We start from the raw sequence: 9013 nt of genomic DNA on the forward strand, positions 1-9013 counted from the left end.
ATTCACTTGCATTTACTTAAAGTATGCTAGCTTCTGATTGGTTAGTGTTTAGTCAGCTGATAGGAGATCAGGAAGTGTTGTCGCTCTGGCTACAGTGAATGACAATGTTTTAATCTAAGAATGAATCCGTCTCCGTCCTGACTTTTCATTTTATAAACAGTGTCCCATTAACCACCAACAAATCCTCACATGATTAGACTATAGCTATGCTACGAGTTTTTTTCTCGCAAATCTGCCACCATATAGTCGCAAATTTGCGAGAAAAAAAAACTCATAAATTTGCGAGTTTATAAAGTGGCAAAACATTTTTATTGGAATATTGCCCCCGCCCTCTAAAAAAAAATATGTATACGTGGCCCTAATACGCCGTCGTAAACTTGAGATGGTAGGCGGGGACTGTAATTTTGCAATCAGCAAATCAACATAAAATGAACAAATTTGTATTTTATTTTTCTAATTGCTCCCCAGTGTTATTTGTGGTCCTCTAATATTTGTATTTGAGTACCCCTGGTGTATATTTTATAAATACTATATAAATATGCTTAGCAAAGCACTACTGTTACTGCACAGCTCCAGAAGCGAGTCTAAAATGAAAAGATTACAGCTACAATGCAAGCAGTCAAACAGGGTTTTCTTGTCTTTGCCATAACATTGTAGTGATCATCTTGAAAAAAAAAAAATGAATGCATGATTTGTGTCAATTCACACCACTGTTGCTAAGAGATAGGCGAGCAAAAAAATAAAATAGTATGAAGTCTGCGGCACAACGATAGGATAGGACTGCGGCTATGCAGAGGGATAAAGTTTGCACTGTCAGGGTGAGCAAAGGAGAGGATGGCAGAGAAAGTTTATAAGGCGTTAGTTTGGGCGAAAATGCATGAGAGAAGAGGGAATCTTTGGTGGCCAGCTGCAAGAGGGAAGATAGCGCAGAAAGGCTTTTAATTCTCAATCCCTACAGAGCCTTTGAAAATTACCAATCTTCTTATCACAGGCGCAGGGCTGCTTATGCAAATTGTTGTGGAGTGGAACATTTAAACGGAAAATTACTCGACAGCATTTTGCCCCCCCCTCCCCCCCACACACACTCTTGCCTCTTCCCTCTCCCTCTCTCCTCCACACAAAAAGCCTGTTTTGAGTCAAAGATAAGAAGATGAATTGCTCTCTCCGTGCTTTGAAGCGCATCAGGATTTAAAGACTCCAGCCTCAGCTCTGGTCTAATGCTCATGCTGTTGTTGCCTTTGTCGAAGGGAACAGGCATGGGGAAAAATGTGGAAAAAGAAATTCAAAACAACATGCATTCTTTCCTCCAATACATGCCTGGGGAGGAAGGGAGCAAGGATTAACATTTACTTTAATCTTTTGTTTGACTGTTAGAATTTACTTTGCAAACATTAGAAGCCAGAATATGAGGATAAAGATTTTAAGACGTACTTGAAATACAAACTCAAGCTACTGAAATCATGGTTATGACAAAGCGAAGAAATTGAAAATTGATGACTCTCTTGTAAAACAATTATAGCACAACTAGGAGTCAAAGTTACTTAATAGAATTAGCAGATTGTGGTGACCCACTGACTATTGACCTGTACCTTTAAGGGAGGAGTGGCAATATCATGTTTATTTGTTCAAAGCGATGATAGACATCGATTGAAGAGTAGTAGCTTCTTGCTTGCATGTAAACAGTTTTGTGTGCAGATGCCTTAGTTATTGATAATTGTGAGGGAGTTCTTCACAAATATCAATCTGGGACTGCTCGGGAAAGGCGGGACAATTCTGTACAATGCTTCAAGCTGATTGGACGATGCGACATCTTGCGCAGGTTTGTTTTGACCAATCACGGCAACGGATGAAAATGTAATTTTCGGTCAAAGCACCAACATCTTTACCAGATGAAAATGCACAAAGCGCCTCTCGCTGTTCAACATTCAACAAGGAAACCGTGAGTAATTCTGCGAGAACACAATTAATTGCAGCGTCTATTCTTCCATGTTAGGTTTGTTTCTTTGTTTCCCCCCGGCATCGCCACTTCCTGTTTTTGTGTCCCGCCCTAAACAACACCTGATTGGTCCGACCTAAAAAAAAGGTCTGTTGCGAACGGATCAGCGGGAGCAGCACAAGATGGATTCTCGTAGTGTTTGTGAACAAATACCGCGAAAAATTCAGCCTGCTGGCAAGGTCACCTCGTCTCGTCATTTATCGCATCTCCACAACTGGTGACCCCGACGTGACTGACTGATTAAGATGGACTCGACAGGTGTATGGTCAGAATAAACTTTAAAGTTACACTTGAACTTTAGAAAACCCCAAACGGTGGCAGGAAAAAAATTGCAGTGGAACCTGAACTCTCAATTGCGTTATCGTTGGCTGTGACGTGAAGGAATTGCTGCCGCTCCGTCAGCTGGTTCGCTGACTCACCGTGGACCTTCAGTCATCTGTGTGATCACTTGCTCACTAAAAGCATCAAACACTTCAAACGGAGCGGTGGAGTCTTCAATCGCTATATTGCTCATCTGGACTTCCTTTTCGTGACTAAGATTGGAAATGGCAGGAGGAATTCACATACAGTATGCGGACTGTTCATTTCTAGAAGTCTGAGCCAGACGGGTTTTGGTGGTAGCTTGGCAGTGGTCTGGAAAACTCCCTTTGCTTACTCGTTAATTGTTGAGTGTCAGCGCTCTCTCCTTTGAGCTCCAACTCGTTCAAGTTGGCTGCACTGAGCCATTTTATTCATGCGTTTGTCTATCTTATGGCTGACTTCATTTTGTCAGACAAGGTCTATTGAAGTAATGTCTTGATTGAGCAAGTCTGGAAGTAATCAGGCTTGCTTGGGTCAGTGAAATAAGCTCTGCTTTCGAAAGCAAAATGTGATTAGCCATAATTCTTGATATAACAAGGGGGCAAGTACTTTTACACAAAGGGCCATTTTATCCTCACTTGGATCATATTTGTATGATATTGACATTTGTTTGATGATGTTAATAAAGTGGGAGTAATTCAGGAATGAAATATACCAGCATCATTTTCAAGTCATCAACTGTTAAAATATCTTGCTAATAATAACGGTATGGTTCTAAAAAAAACAACAACAAAAAACGTAATATAGGGAGTCCTCGAGTTACGGCCGAGTTACGTTCATATGCTGCCGAAGTTCATTAATTAAAATTAAGTCGAATTTCACTGTTAAAGTCGATATTTACATCAAAATGCTTTGTACAAGTCATTTTATAACGACATATTTGCGTGACCCGAAAGAGCCGGAACCAATACTTTGTGCTTCCCCACGCACATTCATTGCTGACGGATGGCAAAGTGGAGCTAATGGAAACTTAAACACGTAAATGTGACGCACCTGATGGCGAGGATCTGATCTGAACCGCTTACGAGGTCGCGGATAAGTACGTAATTGTACCAATGAGGTGGGCATTCCGGCAGTACTGACAGACGGATGCCTGTTTTTCTGACGAATGATGAGAAACTTGACTAAAAACTGACAGAAGCGGATTTTTATCACTAACCGTGTCACGTAGGCTACTGGCGGACCTCTCAGTCCGTGACTGACGGATGTCTGTTTTGGTGACAAATGACGGAATGAGCTTTGTCGGTCCTAAAATAGAGTTGACGAAGTGATGACAAAATGACGGACTGACGATTACAGTATGGTTTGTCGTATAAAAAAATCATAAATTATGATGGACTAACGATGACAGAAGGGGGCCCAAAGGCGCTGACAAATAACGGACCAGGAAAATTTAGTAAATTCTTCTGTCAAATAAGGAAGGCGGACAGAAGCCACAGGAGGCAGACACCAAAAAAAGCAATAAAAGCAAAAACACAATCTCACCTACACAAGGCAGGGGAACTACTTTAAACAGAAAATCAGTTGTATTTCCAAAACCGCATACAAAAGTGACTTACTGGCAGGACGGAATGCTAACAGGTGATCAAGAGAAGGAATCAACAGGCAGGCAAGAGCAACTAGCAATAGACCGTTTCTCAGTATCTTCCCTCCTGTAACACCCCTGTCGAAATAATCTGTTGACGATGATCACCTGCAGGTGAAACACGGGGGACTTTGCCCACCTAACTTAAACGGCAATAGAAGAAATTGCCACACCGGAACAAGTGAGCCATCCTCCCCCGACGATCAAGCCTATTGAGAACCTTTAAGGCATCCTCAAGCAAAAGGCCTAAAAGTGTGGGAGGCGGTTCACTTCCAAACAGCAGCCCTGGGACGCTATTTCGGAAAACATTTTTGCGTATTTTCTTGCACGTTACGGACCAAACCAGCAAGTGAATCATAGTTCATTCCAATCAATTACGGGGTCATATGTCAAGAAGAGATATTTAGTTTGTATAATCTCTGCTAGCTTGAACATTTTGAACTCTTCAGTGTTAAGATCTCTTCAGATAAGAGTTAAGAAGGCAGCCGAATGATTAACTTTCGTTTCTCTAACTCTTCCAGGACACTTTCTTCCAAGTGTAAGCACAAAGGACTACTTGTGATGACAAGCCAAAGAGGAAACTGTGATAGCAATAATAGAAGAATCAAAGTGAAAATTGAATTTTTGAATACCAGTATTTGTTTACAGCGCTTTTAATCAATCTGAAACTGTTCAAAAATGTGATAGCAAGAAAAATGAAAGAATATATAAAATATGGTCAAGTCCATTGTTGTTTTTGTCCCTTTTTTATTATTAACTCATTCACTGCCATAAATTAATAAAAAATAAAAAAGATTATTAAATATTAGGGGCGACAGGCAATTACAATTTTTAATTGTAATTAATCTAATCTAAACTTCATTAGCTAACTCGCGATTAATCACAAATTTTATATCTGTTCTATATGTACAATGAAAGAAAAAATCTAGGTTTTCATAGTCTTAACAAAAGTGGGAAAAAATGTCAAACTAATAGAAATAGTTAATATGAATTTTTGACGTTTATAGCCTCAATGGCAGTGAATTAATTAAAAAAGAATTACCATTACCTTTACATTTAATATGTTTTGAAAACCCCAAATATAAAATGACATGTGTCTGGCATCATAACTGCATGTTGTCAACCAGCCACGGCTTTACTTAGTGGTTAAATATGTCTATGGGCTTCTTGTACACATTGTGCCAAATGGCACAACATTGTCGATGCGCCGATGGAGCGCAGCACTGCTACATCCTGGCCACACACACTCGTTAAATATATTAGGCAGACTGTTGAACATCAGCATGCGCAGTATATTGCTGGCGTTGGGCCAAATCCTACCTCCAAAATCATCACTTTTCCGCAGACCCCAAAAACGGCACACTTGTTCAATCATCAACATTGCATCATCAAAGACAGCAAGCCATTTTCAACACGCTAGATTGGCCAATAAAAATGACGTGGACAGACCAAAAGTATAGATTTTTGAAAAAATATGACATTTATATGACAAAGAAGAGTCACGGACCGGGGAACTAAAATTGAAAATAACTGAATGTAATCAAATAACCCCCCTTCATTTTACTCTTCACATGGGACAATGCGGCACTGCCTCCCCTGCCTGATAATCCTTGGTGTGAACTAGTTCGGATATTAATTAAAGAGGAAGCCAACCCAAAATATTCAATTACACAAATATGATGTATGTACCCCTAATAGTCTAAACAGCATTCTGAGCAATATTGAGTCTGTAGAATATGCGTTAAGAAGCAAAAAGGGCGGCTTTGTTGGGGGGGGGGGGGGGGTATTATTATAATGGGAATTGGCACATAGATTTCTGCTGTTAAGAGTAAATTATTTTTATTTTATGTACATAATTGATAGTGTTGTTATATTGTCCATCTGTCTAATACTTGAAATATTGTTAAATCATTCACTGCCATTGACGGCTTTAGACGTCAAAAATTCATTTGAACTATTTCTGTTAGTTTAACATTTTTTCCACTTTTAACAAGAGTATGAAAACCTAGAAAAAAATGTTTTTATTGTACATTTAGAACAGATATAAAATGTTTGATTAATCGTGAGTTAACTATTGAAGTCATGTGGTTAATTACAATTAAAAAAATTAATCGCGTGACGACCTAATTTATAATTTTATTTTATTTTTTTAAATAATCTTTTTTTCAAAAACCTAATTTTTAATAATCTTTTCTTTTTTTAAATAATATTTTTTCAAAAAAAGAAAATATTATTAAAATTAGGGCGTCAGGCGATTAAAATTTTCATTTGTAATTAATCGCATGACTTCAATAATTAACTCATGATTAATCACAAATTGTATATCTGGTCTAAATGTACATTTTTTTCATACTCTTGTTAACAAAAGTGGAAAAAAATGTTAAACTAATAGAAATAGTTCAAATGAATTTTTTACGTCTATAGCCGTCAATGGCAGTGAATGAGTTAAAGTTGTGGAAAAAGTTATTTACTGTGTCAATGCTAGTTTTTTAAAAACACATTTGCACAGAAATAGTCTTATTTGAATGAGTGAATGACCATACATTATGCACATAAGAAAACGCAAAATAATTTCTAACAAATAATTAAGAAACAAACAAGGAATAGGCTGAAGCACCAATATTATTGCCTATTCTATATTGAAATGAAATAGAGGCATGTTAAGATGGCAGAGCAAAAATCAAAGATGGCAGCAAAATATGAGATACATGTTCCTGCAAATTGTGCATTAATAATTGGATAAGAAAAACTGTGATGAAAACATATTTTTAGCAGTCAATGATTGCATAACATGCTGATTGTTCTACAAGCAAAACTGGACAACAATGGCTACTGAATGCTAATCTCACCAAAACAGACCTAAGGCAACGTCGGGAAATTTGTGACTTTCTGTCGCAGTTAGGGAAGTTCTTTGGAACCACTGTCGTTAATCCATGTCTGAACAAGTGTGATGATAAGCCCTCTGTCTGAAATGTAATCCTTTTAGTAAAAGCTTTTTGGATAAACTCGCTTCATGCAAATTCTAAACCCCATTAGTTTTGAGTGACGAGCCTGCTCCATTGAGATTAATGGCCAACTGACTACCTGCTTTAAAAGGGTTATTCCACATCTTGGAGGGATAAATAAACACAATGAATGCAAGACATTTGTCATTGACAGAGTGAATCTCAGAGTGCAAGAAGTTTCTTTTGTGCCCAGATCCCGCTCCTCCTGAGTCTGTTTGCAATAAACGCAGCAGTAATAGTATGATGCGCTTTTCCATTACGCTATATATGAAAATCATGTTCCTCCATATGATCAATATACAGCCGCTGTCGCTTAGGTGATAGATAACTGGCTGGTTGGAAGAGACATTGCTGCCTCCTGTTGAGAAATGATTGGCAAAAACCTGTTTGGACCACTTGTGACCTAAAATCATTTCAAGGCAAAATGTCCTCCCTCACTTTCACTGCAAACCAAAAGAACTGGACAGCTCCCTGCTGTGACCACTTTTTCTCCGAGATCAGAGAAAATTTCAAGATGACTTTTTATTTTAAGATGAGCACCAGTTGTATGATTTGGTGTGCCACTGCGGAAAAAAAAAGATATAAAAAAAAAAGAGGTCAACAGCAAGAATAACACCTGGTAGCCAGCCATCCCACCAAGACACATTAACCATTCCATCCAATATATTTCAAACACAAACTCTCCCACTAAAAGATGTTCCTAAATATATACATACAGTACCTTATCATTTCATGATAGACGTAATATACCGCATGTGACGGTGGCACTACATTTTGCCAGACTGCAAAGACCTGACTGGACAATGTAACTAACTTTTACTACACGTTCATTTCAGAAATGATGATGAAGAACTGAGTTCCCCTCATACGTCTCAAGTCCAGGGTTCTGTTAAGTATAGCATCTGCTCATGAATAAATTGTGGCTTTGCATCCTGTGCACAGAGTGGCTTTTCTTGTCAACACAGAGAAAGGAGGCTTAAAATTTAATGACTTTTAAATTATTTAAAGGTATGTTTGATCATTTTTAAAAAATTGTAGAAAATGAGAATATGTAGATTATTGGATTTTTGTATAAATGTGTCAAACTAAAGAAATATTACTCTACTGTCTTTAGTTTTCATTTGCTACTATAATTTTTGCATTATTTGGGGAATATCGAAAAATAAAGACTACAACTTGCGAATGTTTACATTCTGTTTATGTTGCGTCTGCCAGTGTGCTCTAGAGCTGTGCAGATCGATCCAAGTATCGATAGAATCGATACTAACGTGAGCATTAGGGGTGTGCCAAAAAATAGATTCTCATATGAATCGCGATTCTCATTTAGTACTATTCAGAATCGATTTTAAATGTCCCAAAATTGATTTTATTTAAATTATTTTATACTGTCTTCCCTTTGTTTGTGTGTGCCTTTATTGGGAGTGCTGTTCATGTTGTACCCGATTTGGCCACTGTGTTTCTACGCTGTCTGATACACGTTTTTTTTTTTCAAACACTGTTAAGTTGTAGCCACATTAGAGAGTAGAATAAAAAAGTCACGATCAAGTTATTCCAATAAAAGTTTTTTGGGCAGTGTGGAGCCGTTCTTTTGAGTGATAAAAGTGCAGCGAGTAGCGCACTAATTAGCATCAGCGAGTCAGACTGGAGTAGATCATTACGATTCCTTGAATTTGAATTAAAGCAACAATCATTGTCAATCAAATTATTTTGAATCAAAAATTGTTCTTAATCGAAAATCTATTCTTAACCAAATCACACTCCCACAAATCGGAATCGAATCGTGAGTCTCCTTTGTAAGTGATGGTGGGTGGAGCCTCAGCCTGGTGTGTAACAGTGTGACCAATGAAAACAATTGTTTGCGTGATGTTTAAGCAGACTGTACTGTAAAATATTGTGACTTAGATGAATATCAGATCATATTGAATGACCAATTTATGCAGTAACCCAGAGAATTCCAAAATAGTTATACATGCTTTTTCTAGGGCCCGACCTTTTCAAAATAACTACAATCGACTGTTGTTTTGACAATTAAACACTAATATAAACTTACTTGGAAAGTAAAGGACA

Source organism: Leptonotus elevatus, chromosome 6, assembly GCF_054856555.1.
Source record: "Leptonotus elevatus isolate MCC_2025b chromosome 6, RoL_Lele_1.0, whole genome shotgun sequence".
Lineage (NCBI taxonomy): Eukaryota > Metazoa > Chordata > Actinopteri > Syngnathiformes > Syngnathidae > Leptonotus > Leptonotus elevatus.